Source organism: Phascolarctos cinereus, unplaced genomic scaffold (assembly GCF_003287225.1).
Source record: "Phascolarctos cinereus isolate Bilbo 61053 unplaced genomic scaffold, phaCin_HiC Scaffold_2;HRSCAF=192, whole genome shotgun sequence".
Lineage (NCBI taxonomy): Eukaryota > Metazoa > Chordata > Mammalia > Diprotodontia > Phascolarctidae > Phascolarctos > Phascolarctos cinereus.
This window is the reverse complement of record NW_027555625.1, coordinates 372657627-372673575: the sequence shown is the minus strand read 5'-3', so window position 1 is coordinate 372673575 and position 15949 is coordinate 372657627. Positions and strand designations below refer to the sequence as shown.

At 41.0% G+C, this 15949-nt stretch overlaps 1 protein-coding gene across 1 annotated transcript in view; it reads right to left on the bottom strand.

The window, feature by feature from the left end:
* CYSTM1 (cysteine rich transmembrane module containing 1) overlaps positions 1 to 15949 on the bottom strand; it is a 169996-nt gene that overhangs the window by 132380 nt on the left and 21667 nt on the right. The window lies entirely within an intron of this gene.

Sequence of the window (15949 nt, the reverse complement as noted above, 5' to 3'; positions counted from 1 at the left end):
GTATATCTCACTAGTAAACCCTGTGGAGAGCACAGACAATTTGCTCTCTAAGAGCTTACAATCTTACTGGGGAAAGTAACACACAGGCATGTACACATAATACAATAAGAAGTAACAGCAAGATAGCATGCAATTAAATGTCCAAAATGAGAGGTCTGAACAATAAGTGTTATTGTGGTTAGTTTTAAGTTCAGAAAAGAGAAAGACTGTGAGCAGGAGTGGTTAGGGGAAATTTTGTGAAAGAAGGGAGGCTTAAACTGTGTATTAAAGGGCAAGAAAATGTAGATGGATGAAAAACATATTCTGGCTGGTGAAAATTAATCTTGGCTGGAATTGAGAATTGTGCTTAGATCATAGGAGGATACTTAAGGGAGAGTAACGTGATTAAAATGGTGATTTGTTAGTCTGAAATTAGATGGGGATACCTGTAAGAAAGAAATTATAATAATATGGGGGCAATGAGGATAGCAATTGAAAGGAAGAGGTGGATTAGGAAAATTTCAGAGTTGTTGCTCAGGGGCTAGCAGTAAGGATATGAGGCAGGGTGGCACGTTGGGCATTGGGAGTCTCTTAAGAAGCTAGAGACAAGTCTATGCCAAAAACACTGACTCGGGTAAGGGACTACTGGGTCCTAGACGCAAAGAAGAAACAGAGTAGGAATAAGTGGTGGGATATGAGAAATACCCTGACCCTGAGACATTCTAAGGAAAAATAGTAAGTGTTGAGGTCAGCAGCCTGGAGTCATTCAAAAGGAGATTCTGAAGCAACAAGTAGGCAACACTCCAGAAGTCCCAGCAGGAGTGCCATCTGAGGTCTGGCCAGCAGGGGGAGCAAAGGTTTCCGTGACATCCATTCCATCCGTGCAGGGATACCTAAGCAAGACAGACCTCATTCCACAGTAGAAGCCCACAAGCCTGAGCTTAGGGTTTTCTCTGCTTTCCCCCTCAGGTTTCTTCCTTAATGTGGTTCCAGGCTAGAGAGCTCAGGGAAGAGCATCCAATGCAGGTCACTGGCTTTGGGGAGAATTTGATTCTAGTTGAGAGTGAAATTTTCAAGTGTTCTCTCCTGCTGATGCAGCCACCTTCTCCCCTGCTAGAATGGAAGCTCTTGCTATAACTCATACCTTGCTGTGATTGAATTATACCTTTGTTCTTTCTAGATTTGCTAGGAAAAGCTGTCTTTCTCTTCTACACTGCTGAACAGCACAGAGAAACAAAAAGGGGAGGTGTGGGGAAGTAGAGGGAGGTGAAGGAAGGAACAAGCATTTATTTAACACCAGTTCCAGGCACCAAGTGCTTTACAAATATTATCTCATTTGATCCTCACAACAATCCGTTTCATAGTTGAGGAAACTGGGGCAGACAGAGGTTAAATGGTTTGCCCAGGGTCACACAGCTAGTAAGTATCTAAGCTGGATTTGAATTCAGGTTTTCCTGACTCCAGGTCAAGTGTTCTATCCACTATTTCAATTAGTTGCCTTTGGGCATAAGGCATACAGTTATACCCATATGCCCCTACACAGCTGAGCTAGGGCCACAATATCAGCTTCTATAAGGTAAAGAAAGAACATGTCTGCTCTTACATCTTCAAACCTGGCTCTAGAAGGTGTCATGATATGAGGCCTTTAAAACCCTCAGGGATTAGGGCAGCTAGGTGGTACAGAGGATAGAGTGCCAGACTTGGAGCCAGAAGGATCTGAGTTCAAATCTTGCCTCAGATACTAGCTGTGTGAACCTGGACAAGTCACCTAACCCTGTTTGCCTCAGTTTCCTCATCTGTAAAATGAGCTGGAGAAGGAAATGGTAAGCCACTCCATTATCTTTGCCAAGGAAACCCCAAATGGGGTCATGAAGAGTCAGAAAGCCCAAGAGGTGGCATGTTGTAGCGCAGTGGTCCCTCTTTCAAGGCGTCTGTGAGGTCAAAACTATTTTCATAATAATACCAGGATGTTTTAATTTCCAATATGGCAAATACAGATAGATATAACTCACATAAACAAAAGCTCTTTGGGGGCAGTCCTTCAATAATATTTAAGAGTGTAAAAAGGCATGAAGACCAAAAGTTTTGAACTACTGTTATGGTAGAAGGAGCCTTGAGCTGGGAGTCACGATACCTGCGTTCTGCTTCCATGTCTGTCACTCACCAGCTGATTAGTTTTTGGCAAGTCGCTCTATTTCTCTGGGCTCCCATTTCCTCATTTGTAAGATGAAAGAGGTTGGACTAGGCGACTGCCAAGTGCCTTTCCAGCTCAAGAATTCTATGGGGCTATAAAACTCCTGCACAAATGGGACAGGCAGAAAAATATAAAGGAGTAGAGAAAGACTGAACCCATCCCTGGCCAGGGTCCAACATCATCTGAGGTGGCAATGGGAAAAGCAGTCGTAGTCCAGGAAGTCAGAAGAGTGAGAAAAGCAGGGAAGAACAATCAGGAGTGGTGGTGGATGGGCCAGCACAGTAACTGCAGGTAGTACTCCGGGCTGTAGGCAGAAGGGAAATGCCCTGGTGAGTGCCAGGAGCCTCTAGGTGTCACATTCAGTTCTGGATGATCAGACAGCTATTAGACATTCATTTCACCTCCATTAAGAAATGGAGGATAGTCACAGATCTGTAACCAAACACCTAACGAGGACGTCTGCATGGGAAGTAGTGGAGAACATCCAGATATGAGTGCCTCAGAGTTAAGAAAGGGCCTTATTATGTTCAACTGCAAAACTATTTTCTGAAGGAAGAAAAGGAATTTTCTTTTTTTATTTATTTAGGCAATTGGGGTTAAGTGACTTGCCCAGGGTCACACAGTTAGTACATGTTAAGTGTCTGGTCTGAGGCCGGATTTGAACTCAGGTCTTCCTGACTCCAGGGCCACTGTTCTATCCACTGCACCCCCTAGCTGCCCTTAAGAAAAGGAATTTTCATCAAGGAGGATGTTCAGAATGAGAAGAGACAAAGAACTCTAAGAGAAACAGTTTGTAGAAAGCTGTAAGAAGGGAAGGCAAGGGGTGGAGAAGGGAGTAAACATTTATATAGGACCTACTATGTGACAGGCTCTGCACTAAGAACTTTACAAATAGAATTTCATTGGATCCTCACAACTACCCTGCAAGGTTGGTGCTATTATTATCACCCCCATTTTAAAGCTGAGGAAACTGAGGCAGAGGTTAAATGAATTACTCAGGGTCACACAGCTAATAAATGTCTGAGGCTGGATTGGAACTCAGGTCATCTTGACTCCAGGCCCAGTGCCCTTATTCATTGCACCACTTCACAGCCTAAGGAAGTAGGGATCAACTGTTTCAATCCCAGACTCAGATAATGGCCCAAGTATCTGGCCACTTCCTCATCTCCTCCCCACTCCACTTCCATCTTCTTACCCTTCCTCTTTCTAGTCCCTGCCCTCCAGGAGATCTCTTACTTGGCTTCCCACTTGCTCCCGGCCTGAAGGAAATGGATTAGGGGAGTGCCCATTCAACCAAAAGGCGTGGTTTTTGTGTGTCTTTTGATGGCTCCTTGAAGAAAAGACTGACTGATGACTTTGCATGAAGAAGCAGAGAGACCTAACCTAGAAAGCAAACAGGGGCTAAGAACGAGCTCCACTATTAATTAGCTGTGTGACCTCAAGCAAGTCACTTTTTTGTGCCTAAGTTTCCTCATGTATAAAATGTCTATCTCAAAAGGTTAGTATGAGGTTAATGTGTGAAGATAAAAATAAGAAAAGATGAAAATATTTTTAAAAATGAAAATAATACAAAATCATTAATTTTTACTTCTGCCCCATTCCCACAAATCCAAATTTGAGAAGGCAGAATAAGCTATGACATCAGAAAAATGTCTTCCCATCCCTTCAATTCTCCATTACTGGTCTCTATTTTCTTTCCAAACTGCCTTGTTCATTCTGCCTATAGGTTCAGAATACTGCAGAGCCCTAAGGTACCAACTCCCCTCTCTGCCACCTCATCTTCCTTGCTCAACACAGATAACACTATGGCTTTTGGTTGCTCTCTAGAATCAGTAGGAATGAAAAAGGCCTAGGCAGGCTCCAGCTAGCTTTCTTCTTTATCCTCTCTCTGGCCCCTCTGTCACTAGTAGGTCAGTGGGAGTCATGAAGAGTCCTCTGAATCTGCTAAACAGGCACAAAGCAAACATTTACATTAAATAGAATAGAACAGGTCAAATGTGGTTCTCAGAAGCTCAGACTTGTAACTATTGGGCTAAAGGCCAATCTAGAGCTGGAGAAGGCCCAGGTCTGGCTCCCAACAAATTCTTGTGGGATGTTGCAATTACTTGTGACAATCCCTCTCTTAAACTGAGACTTTGATTTTTAGATTTAAGGATTCAAAAATCAGTGGTGCCTGGGTGGCATATAACTTCTGATGGTGAAAAAAACAGAGGCACTATTTTGCAGTGATTTGTGTTGGGTTTGGGAATGCTAATCTCTAGGAATCATTTACTGTAATTCTGTTTGTGTTACTATAACTTTTCAATCACTGTGGCAGATTTCCTGTTCCTAAAATCTGTTAAATATTCTGTAGTGGCTCATTCTGTCCTTTGATACTGAAATATCTAAGAACCATTTTTAATAACTGTAATACATTTTAGTAACTTTCCAATCACTGTAGCATATTCCATAGTACCAAGTCTGAAATCTTATCCACTGGACATGCTGTAGCAGCAGGTGAAATAGACTTAAATATCATGCAGAATATTTTAGCAGTGATTTACACTGACTTGGCACCAAGGAAAATTTGAGGATTGAAAGAGGCAGAGATAGCAAGAGCTGAGTAAATGTGGTTATAGGAGGAATATAGTCCAGGGATGACAGAGGCAACGCTGGACATTAGGACTCCTGAGGTTCTAGCCCATTCCTATAGCCAACACTTTGACAGGCTTTGGATAAATCTCATAACTTCACTGAATTTTCATGTCCCTGACTTTTAAATCAGATACAAACAATAATGACAACTTGACCTAATAGGGACTTAATTACCCAATAATGGTAAAGATTCAGGATCAACTGTTGTGAGATCTACAACAGTGTAAGTATAAATATCCTCATCTTTGGGCCCCAATCCATAAATTATTCATCAGAGCTAGACATTTGGGCTCTCTACAGACTCCAGCCCTTGTTCTGTCCTTTCACTCCCTGATAATTCCCTGATGGATACACTCAGGCAGCAGCTACATCTGGGCACAGATGAGCAAGAAGTATAGCACCCTTGAGTCAACAGTGTATTTCTTCAGCATTAAATACTGTCATAACATCATGTCCCTACACACTAGTCAGAGTGCCAGGCTTGAAAAGAAAAACTTACTTCTCCAACAACACAATGCTCTGACCACAACAGGTCTGAGAACACCACTATGTCCCCAAAAGTCTTAGCCCTAGCTGTGCCAATATGCCAGCCAGATAAACACAGTGACTTTGGCACAAAGCATTTGTGTTTCCATGTTAGCAAAAAATGCCTGTGAATCTGTTGCTATGTCCAAAAGAAATTAATTAAGGGCATGCATTTGTCATCCCCAATGGCTTTAGCCTTAGAGTTAATGCCTTAAATCTAGGCCTCAGGTCAGCGAACTTCCCAAACAACAGCATGCCTATAGGTTAAGCCATAGTTGGTAATGGTAAAGAATGGACATACTTTATAATTCATGTCAGTAATCAAAGTACCTGGTAATTGTTGGGAAGTCTCAGTTAAATTTATTCCTCTGGTAGATGAGTGCTGAGGCACAGAATCACCACTACTGATAGTACTTTCCAATGCTCTAGGAACTTTCTCACTCGTATACCATCCAGTCTAGCTGTGGCATCAAGCTGGCACAATCAGAAGAGTATATGGAATGTGGTAAGAAAAAGGGCATATAGGATTGCTGTGGGTCCTCCATTGGGATGGAACATAACCCTCTCATCTTGTGTAATTCTCATCCACGTTTTTCTAAATCTTTCATGGTACATCCATGTAATATACTGGAGGGTTTCTACTGTTTTTTCCTTTTCCCTATATGCAATCCAGTTCAAACATTTATTAAACATCTATGTATAAAGCTCTGTGCTTGCTCCCAAGGACACAAAACCAAAAATGAAACTTCTCTTGAGGAGGACATTATACTGGAATGGGAGATACTGGACTTTCTGGGAACTAGTTACTCCTGGGAACTTGGAACAGTCTCTGCTAAGCTGTACATAGGATGATAGAACTAAAGTCTCCAAATTCCCTAGGCAAAGACACATGGCCAATTGTTTAATCTTGAGCAAAAACTGTAGTTATAGGACATGGCAATGCAAAAAACCAATGAGAGGTAGAGTTAAAGAATGTTAGCTGAATGGGACCACAGAAATTATTTAGTCTGATCTCCATTTCAAGGAAACTGAGGTTCAAAAAAATTAAGCGATTTGCTCAAGGTGATACAGCAAGTTAGTAGCAAATACTGGACTAGAAATCAGATTTTCTGATTCCCAATTCAGTACTCTTTTCACTATATACATTATTGTCCTCTAGAATAAATGAGCATCAGATTCGAAGAAATTGGAGGGGCGGGAAAGAGATCTCAAGAGATAATACTAAAAGTAGAAATCTTCTCATATTAAGTATGGATTTGCTTGCTCTGAGGTATATATTATCCTGCTTGGAAGCAAGAGAATAAAAAGGACCTTTTGGAGGGCTCTTCCAACTATGTCTTCAAAAGTGGGAAAGTCATAAGTCATGCTAGAGGTAAATTTTATCTCTATTTTCTATATGTCTCAGGGTCTGGGCAGAGTGTCTCAGAAAACAACCAACCAAAAATCTTATTTATTAAGGAAGATGTCTCACAAGCAATTAATGATCATGTAGAGCCAAGAAAAGGGGAAGATGGAATAGTAAGGTAAGAACAAAACCAACTCTTCTAGTTCCCTTCATTAGTGAGGGAGGCACTCTCCAATCAGAACAGAAGACAAGCTAGGTTTGAAAATTGAGACTTTAAGCCTTCATTCTAACACAGGCAATAGATCACAAAATAAAGAACCATGTGCTATGGACTGGGAAATGTTATGGCATCAGGAATGTGCGCATTTTTAATAAGCCATTAAAAAGTGCCCTGCACTATTACGTCCTCTCAACACTATAATCTAAGCAACTGCCTGCCTTGTCTATACCTAATTCTGGTGTTCTAAATAAAGATATGGGGCAGCTAGGTGATGCAGTGGATACAGCAGTTGGCTTGAAGTCAGGAAGACTCATCCTCCTCTGTTCAAATCTGACCTCTGACACTTAGCTGTGCGACCCTAGGCAAGTCACTTAACCCTGTTTACTTCAGTTTCCTCATCTGTAAAATGATCTGGAGAAGTATCTCTGCCAAGAAAACCTCAAATCGGGTCACAAAGAGTCAGACACAACTGAAAAACAACTGAACAACAATAAATAAGGATAACGCACTGCCTGGTCTCTCCACAGAATGACCAACCTGTCTTTCTACCACTATGGAAGTGATGGTTTGAATAAGTTAAATTATATCAGTGCACTAATCTAGCACAAATGGTGACCATACCTAGATGAAATGGCAAGTAGCTGTTTTCAAAACTAGAGCCAACTGCCAGGAGAGAAGAGTGATAGTAAAATTGTTAAGGACTTCCAGTTTTTCCCAGGGCCATCAGGTATATCTTTGATACTGCATCAGAGGCAGGTACTTTAGTTCTAACCTAGTCTAACAAAAGTCTCTGGCATGTTATTTATTATTTATTTATTATTAATCTCTAATGATTAGTATCTCTTTATAGAAAGTTTTCTGAATCTAGGTGACTACTCTTGCCAAGACTACAAACTGAGCAACCTATCCACAAGACCTAGTCACAACAAATTTCAATGATTAAGACAGCTTGAACTCCCACAGCATCTTAGATGAGTTTACTTCCAGAAGTACAAATTATTATTTAGTCTTTGTAAAAAAGAATCATTTGATAATACTAATTCCTGCTACCTTAAAAATCTGCAGGGTACATTTATAATAAATCTTGACCTTTAGTAATGTCATAGCCTTGTCCTTTCTGCCTTGTTAGATAGCAAAGTTTATGAAGTCACACGTATCCGAAAAGGAATTGATTCCCCTAGCAGGAATGGGACCGTGGTTTTTTGAGAAGCAAACCCCTCCATCCCTATCAAGAAATTGCAGAAGTCTCAAATCTGAGGGGATAGGAATGATAAAACAATTTGAAGGTAAATTCTAAACAACACAAAATCAGTCCAGTGAATAGAGGGTATGAAATGCACTTAGGCTGGAATCAAAAAATCTGAAGCAAATAGAGAACTTGGAAATGAGGTGAAATTTGAGGTCTCCTACTCAATGTACTCAAAACGGTTCCCTAAAATTTTTGCTGATATATTTTGTTTTGAAAGAGTAATAACTTGCCAATAAACAATCCCTGCCCTCCAGGGAAAAAAAAAGACTTTCATTACCTTTAATTAAAAGTAAATGCAATGCAGAGGCAATATAGTTGAAGGCACAGAACCACTCTATACCTCAGTTTCCACATTCATCTTACCTCCTTTCCATTCAACTGTAGTTTTCAGAGGGTGTTTGAAAATACTTCTCAAGGGAAGTCCCTAGGGACCTGAAAGCCCAGTGTTTACATTAGGAAGTCATCCTAGTGATGAGTTAGCTTGAAATCCTCAAACTCCATCTTCTGTCTCAGCACAGCTCTGCTATTTGCATTCACAATCCACAGTCCTAAGTTTATCCTTGAACCTAAATTTATTTTTTAAACTCAGCTGAGCCTAGGAACTTCAACTCTCCCCCTTTAGATTGGGATCAGGCAAGAGAATAATTTTTCACACTCTCAGGAATCCAGGAGTTTTAGACGTCCATTACTAACACATGTCATCCTTGGAAACTCAGCATCATTCTCATCTTATAGGCTGGGGAAAATAGGGCACAGAGAGGATTAGGTGTAGCAATGAGTGGAGGAGCGAGAAGAGGCAACAAGCGTCCTTATAATTTTTATACTTGGTCACTCCAGCACTGACTCCAGCCTCTAATTATTCCAAGAACAGGACTGCCTATAGTCTTCTCCAGCAGTCTGTTGCCCACCCCCCTCCACTTCCCACCTGCAGGCCTTTGATCATTTTGTTGAGGAACAGCCCCAATGGCTGAGGCCAGTTTGTACCAGTGGTGTTGGAGCCCTGTGAGGGTACAGTCTCATTTCTCTAGATCTGACATCATTAAGGACAAAATAACCCTGCCTCTAAAATTCCTACCCCCTTATCCTCTCCTACTAAGAAGCAGTTTCCAAGCTAAATATTGACTCAGTGACATTTGATTTGGGCATCAGTTCCAGCTTCCAGAATCCCATTTAGCCATTCACTAAGAAGGTAATATGCTAGAAGGTGCCTAATGGTCATCTCAGGAGGTGTACAAAACATAAACCAGCACTGCCAGGGCTATAAGCATCTTTGTGGTGAGGCCACTGGAATTTATGTGTCTCAGGCAATTGGCTTTGGAAGGATGCAGGCTAGATGCCTGTTCTACTGTCTCTGGAAGAACTTGGAAGAAAAAAAACATGAAAAGAAAAGTTAGAGAGTTAGAAGATGGATAAAGGTTAACTTACTCCTAGGATCATCATCTTGGAAGGACCAGGGCACACAGACCATACCAAATGTCAGTGAAAACATCAACATTCAAGACCGAGGTACTGGAAAGGATTCAACCCACTGGCAGACTCCAGAATGCCAGGGATGAGTACCAAACCTTGTTCACAAATCTGGAAACTTCTCCTTCTAAATCTAAATAAGGAATAAGCTGTCTATCTCAGAAAGGAGTTCACCAGGCATTTCTAGACTCTGCTTCCAGGAGCAGAAGAACTTTAATTCTTTTAGGGCCAAATTCCTTCTTCTAGGAGGGTCATGTGGTTTTCCCCAATGAGAAGCTAACTTCAGGTCTTCAGGACCAACCCAAGGCCTGGCTTGAAGGAAAAGAGAGAAAAAAGTGTGGGGGGGGTGGGGGTGGGGAGTGAATCCTATCCTGAGCCAAAGAGCTCTAGCTACATCCCAGGCATTTAGCTAATCAAAAGTAAACAAAGAATAGACCAGAAGATAAAAGCAAAGTATATAAGAGCTCCCCACTCTGAGCCTTTTCACTAGCTGTCCCCTCATGCTTGCAATGCTCTCCTTCCTCATGTTTGCTTCCCGGCCTCCTCAGCATGTCAGCTCAAATATCACCTGTTGCAGAGGCCTACCTTGCCCACATTTCCCACGGGTCTTCTGTTTGGTATTATCTATCATTTATACTACATATATCTAGTATGTACTTAGTTGTCCAAGTGTTATCTCCCCCATTAGAACGGATCTCCTTAAGGAGACTGATTTTGCCTTTCTCTGTATTCCCAGCACTTAGCACAGTATCTTAATTATCAAATCTAATGGCCTTTTTTTTTTGTGTGAGACAATTGGGATTAAGTAACTTGCTTAGGGTCACACAGCTAGTAAGTGTTATGCGTCTGAGGCTAAATTTGAACTCAGGTCCTCCTAACTCCAAGGCCAGAGCTCTATCTACTGTGCCACCTAGCTGTCCCTTCTAATGGACTTTTCTCAATCCTCATCCTTCTCGGTTTCTCTGAAGCCTCTGACACCCTCTTCTCCTAGACCCTTTCTTCTCTCTAGATTTTCATCTCTCTACTCTTTTCTAGTTCTCCTTCTACTTGTCTGCTCTTTCTCAGTTTCCTTTGCTAATATTTGTGAATGTTATGCCTGTTAATGGTGGGTATTCCCCAAGGTTTGATCCTGGGCCCTCTCCTCTCTCTATGCTGTTTTACTTGGTGTTCTCATCAGTTCCCATGGACTCAACTATCATCTCTATGCTGATGATTTACAAATTTATTTGTCCACCCCTAACTTTTCTCCTGACCTCCAATCTTGAATCTCCAACTGCCTATGGGACATTTCAAGCTGGATGTCTCACAGACATTTAAAAATCAATACGTACAAAATTGAACTTCTCTTTTCTCCAAAATCCTCCTCTCTTCATAACTTCCCTGTTACTGTGGAGTAAATCACTATCCTCCCAGTCACCTAGACTCACCACCCTTAAGTGTCACCCTTAATTTCTTACTCTTTCACACCTCCATATTCAGTCAGTTGCTAGGTCTTGTCCTTATTACCTTTATAACATCTCTCCCATATGCCCCTCTTCTCTCCCTGACACTGCTACCACATCCTCTGAATTACTCTGCAAATCCAGTGACACTGGCCTCCTTGCTGTTTCTCAAAATAGCCACTCTACCTCTTAACCCTAGGCATTTTCAATTGTTCTCCCCCAGGCAGCTAGGTGGTACAGCGGATAGAGCTTGGGGCCTAGTGTTAGGAAGATCTGAGTTCAGTTCTGCCCTCAGACACTTGTGTGTGACCCAGGGCAAGTCATTTAACGTGTCTGCCTCAGTTTCTTCAACTGTAAAATAGGGATAATAAATAACACTTATCTCACAGTTGTTGTGAGGATCAAATGAGATATTTATAAAATGCTTAGGAAAGTGCCTGGTACATAGTAGGTACTTTACAAACGCCTATTCCCTTCCTCTTCCCCCTGCCTGGAACTCCTTCTCCCCCTCCTTACTTCCTTGACTTCCTTCAAGTCTCAGCTAAAGTTCTTAGGTAAGAAAACTTTACTGATCCTCCTTAATGCTAGTGCCTTCCCTCTGTTGCTTATTTCCAGTTTGTCCCATATATATTTTATTGGCACAGTTGTTTGCATATTGTATCTCCCCTGAGACTGTGAGGACCTCAAGAGCAAGGGCTAACTTTGCCTTTCTTTGTAACTTCAGTGCTTAGTCCAGCGCTGAGAACATTGTAGGTGCTGGATAAATGCTTGGTGACTGACTGGCACATAGTCAATTCTTGATGATTGCTTGTTGATTGATTTATTTTGGGTATGAGTTGGCTCATATGCTAGCTGAGATCCCCTCCAACTCTCCAATTCAGTGACTCTGTAAAGGTGTCTGTAGTAGGGAGTGGGAGAGGATGTCTGCAGAACCACATGTAGTAATTTTATATTAATGTGGGCTCATAGAAACGTCTAACTTCTGTAGGGGATGGAGCTCACTATCTACTAATATTGGTGGTCGGATGACATATCAATCAGTCAGGGGAATAATGACCACCTAATACTGAGAATGCTGATTAGTACCTTCCAGGTTACCTCATAAGTAGTTTGTGAAAGGGGGTAGGGAAAAATATATACAGGGTGGATATCACCAAATGGGGCAATGTTTCCAGATACTTCATTGTGATTACGGCAGTGTAGAGAGAAATTCTGACAGAAGAAAGCATGGTTCTCGATATGCTACTTATTAAAGGCAAAGGTGTGTAGGTAGTAGTTATGTTCCCATCATCAGGTAGAGTCATACTGTCAAAGAAAGCAGTCTCTCTGTGCAAGCAAACACCAAAGTTTTCTTTTCTTCTTTGAGATGTAGATCTTTCAGCTCAAGTAGTAAGAAAGACTTTAATTTTTTTTTTTGAGGAGGGGGGATATCCCATACTCTTGGCAGGATGGGTTGTTTTCTGCATTTGTTTTTCTTTAGTATTCTTGGAATACCAAAGGATTTGGTATTCAAGAGTGCTACAATAACTTTTCTAAATTATCTGGCACAGAGTCCACAGAAAGAGTCTTATTGGTTCAAACAACAGCCATGGAACACAATGCCATCCTGGAACTTGTTTGGTAACAGAGGGCAAGAAAAATGGGAGGGGCTAAATGTTTGTGAGGATTTCTTTTCCTGAAAGCAGGGAAATGTCTTTGAAGAGTTCCAAAGCCCAATACTGAGTTGGGAACAGCAGGACTTGTTCTGGGAGATCAGATTACTGATCCAATTAGTAGGGAATACTGAATCTTTAGGGAAATAGGCAAACTCAAATACCCACCCAATAGAGGGCTAAATAGTAGCTCACTTTTGAAGACTAGTCTGGACACATTCAGATTGGAGTATATCTAGCTACTCATAGCAGAAACTGTCTCCACATCACCTGTATTTGAAGCAACATGAATCCCCAACTTACAGATATGATACAAGATGCAATGTGACTGAAGGAGATAACATGAACTAAGATGGAAGGAGAGGGAAGGAAAGAGGAAAGGAGAAGAAAGTAATAATCTGTCAAAGCCACAAACCTGAAATGTCTGTATAGGTCATTCTGATTAGGGCAATTTTGCAGACAGTGAACTTGAAGGCTGCACACTTTAGAAAATTAAAAGGAAGCAGAAGTAAGATGTGGGCATGTATATACTTTAAGAACTGGTAGGAGAGCTTCACATCTAGACCAGAAAGGCCATTTGTTCTCATGTGTCAACAATTTCAATTTGCTAAGCCGCTATTGTGTGCAGGACACTATGTTACCCACTCAGATAACAAATGTTAAACAATGCAATCACTGCCCTCCAGGAGCTTACAAGCTAGTAGGGGAGATATGCACACTAATAATTTAATATAATATGATCAACAGCATTAGAGAGTGTAGAGTGGCCTGAGAGATTCAAGGAGGGATGAATCATTTCTAAGTGGAAGGCATCATGGAAGAGGTGGCATTTTGAAGAAGGAATTCAAAATGGAGAGGCGAAGAATGGAGAAGTCCATTCCAGGTGTGGCAGAGAGCATGCATATTTGCAGAGATAGGAGAGGGTAGGATGAGACTAGAGAACAGCAAATTGACCAGTTTGTTTGGAGCACAAAAAAAAAATGCAAATAGTAGTGCATGAAATAAAGTAGAAAACAGATGATAAATTATGGAGCAATTCAAATGCTAGGCTAAGGAGTTTATATTTTATTCTTTAGGCAGTGTAAAACAAATGAAGGTTTTTCCAGTTGTGACATAATCAGACCCACATATTACTATCCCCATTTTACAGATAAGAAATATGAAGCTCAGGTGAGTTGGTTTTGCCCATGAATACATAACTAATAAGTATTAAGAGGCAGGATTCCAGACCTAGGTCTGCTCTAGTTCCAAGATCATCACTCTTTCCATTATTGCCCTCAGCCTTTTTTTGAGGGGTGGGGGCATAACACCTTAGAGTAGTTGGATTTCTATGACACGCTCTTGCTCTTCTCCAAAGGGCTGTATGACCTATTTTCTTTTTTAATTAAAGTGAATTAAAATTGCAAGCTTTTGAGAATTTCATGAAATCCCTTGAGATTACTACTGAGACCCTGGAGTGTTGCAAAAGTAGGGCTGGGAGCCACTGCTAAAAGAATGGAACATTTCTTATTTTTTCGGTTAGTCAGATGTTTATGGGAGGTAAGAAAGGGTAACAGGCTTGTGCTGAACCATTTGTGAAACTCAAGAAAGAGGCAAGTTATTTTTCTTTTAATGCTGAATGGGCATTAAAACTGAACTTTTCAAGTCCAAAGGTCGTCTGCTTGGAAACTGTTATAAAAACTAGTAACATTGGAATTCCTAAAAACTATGCAATGACGCATAAATGAAAAAGCCCACAGTTGAAAGTTAATAGCCATTAGCAGAATTTGATAAAGCTTCTTGATTATTTTCTTTAAAATGTAAAGAAAAAAAAACCAAAAAGGCAAACAGTTCTGTTTAGTTTAGGCCAAGGACAGGCACTCTAGCACAATGTGGAGTGCTTTCTCAATAATCTAGCTGGTCCTAACAGTGCCTCCCTCCCAGAGTCCCTTAGTGCTATGAATTGCTCCTATCCTAAGCCTGCAACCATTACCTCAACTAAGGTGATGCCACTGAGGTCTAAGTCTCCTTTGGAGTGTGGAAACAAACAAATTCTGTCTAGAAATCAATCAACTCTCATTTACACTTGGTGTGGGTCTGTGGTAATGTAAAATCTGGGAGTAGGAGGCTGCGGAATGGGATTGAGGGGGAGAGTTGGAGCCTGGCCCTTTGCCCTCTACCTTTTTTTCACTTATTCACCTGGAACAAATCCCAACAGCCGCTTCTACCACTAGTACTTTAAAGCCATGTAACTTGACAACAGTCCTGGCAGGCCAGAGGGTTCATTTAATCTAATCACACTAGATAGGAAGAATAGCCTGGTTTCCTCTTTAAGAAATGCCAGTCAGTTCTCTTTTCTGAAGGTCCACATAGAAAAAGCAGTGGCACTCAAGAAGCTAACTGATGGCAACAACCTTGCCTTTCTGGACAGCTCCCCTACAGACAGATGAAAGTCTCAAACACTGAGCCTCTGGTAATGACATAAAATTTCATTATTTTTTATTTGAAACCTATGGCTTGCCAAATGTGGTCACTGATCATCTTTCAATCTCTTGTTCCTGGGCAAGGAGGTCAGTTTTAGTTGAAAGAACAAGTATAGGGATTTACCTAGGGAACTGAGTAACTGTGCTATGCATCTAATTTGAGATAATTCCACAGTGATAACTTCAGTATAATATAACCATTGTTACAGTGAGGTAGAAAAATAATTAAAATAACAGCAAAATTTTTTTCATGATATGCTTCCTGCCAGGAACCTTCAACAACACTCAAGTTTTCCTTCAGAACCTGGCTGAAGACAAATCTTTTTTTTTCTTTGTTTTTTATTTATTTTTGGGTGAGGCAATCCAGGTTAAGTGACTTGCCCAGGGTCACACAGCTAGTAAGTGCCAAGTATCTGAGGCTACATTTGAACTCGGGTCTTCCTGACTCCAAGACTGGAGCTCTATTCACTGCGCCACCCAGTTGCCCTGACAAATCTTTTTCTTTAAAAAAGGTGAAACTAAATAGGAAAATCTTGCACAAAAACATCAAACTTCACTTCAAAAAGGTGAGGAGGATGAAATGAATTTAAGGTCACTGACATCTTTTCCCCATGTTTATGTACTGGAGAACAATAGTTCTCTTCAAAGAGATAATTTAAGCTTCTATAAATTAACCACCTTATCTTCTCCCATCCCCAATCTAAAACTATACTTCAGGATCATGCTTTACAAAATTTTTATTAGAAACATCAATGATTGCTGCTTTTACTCAGCAGAAAA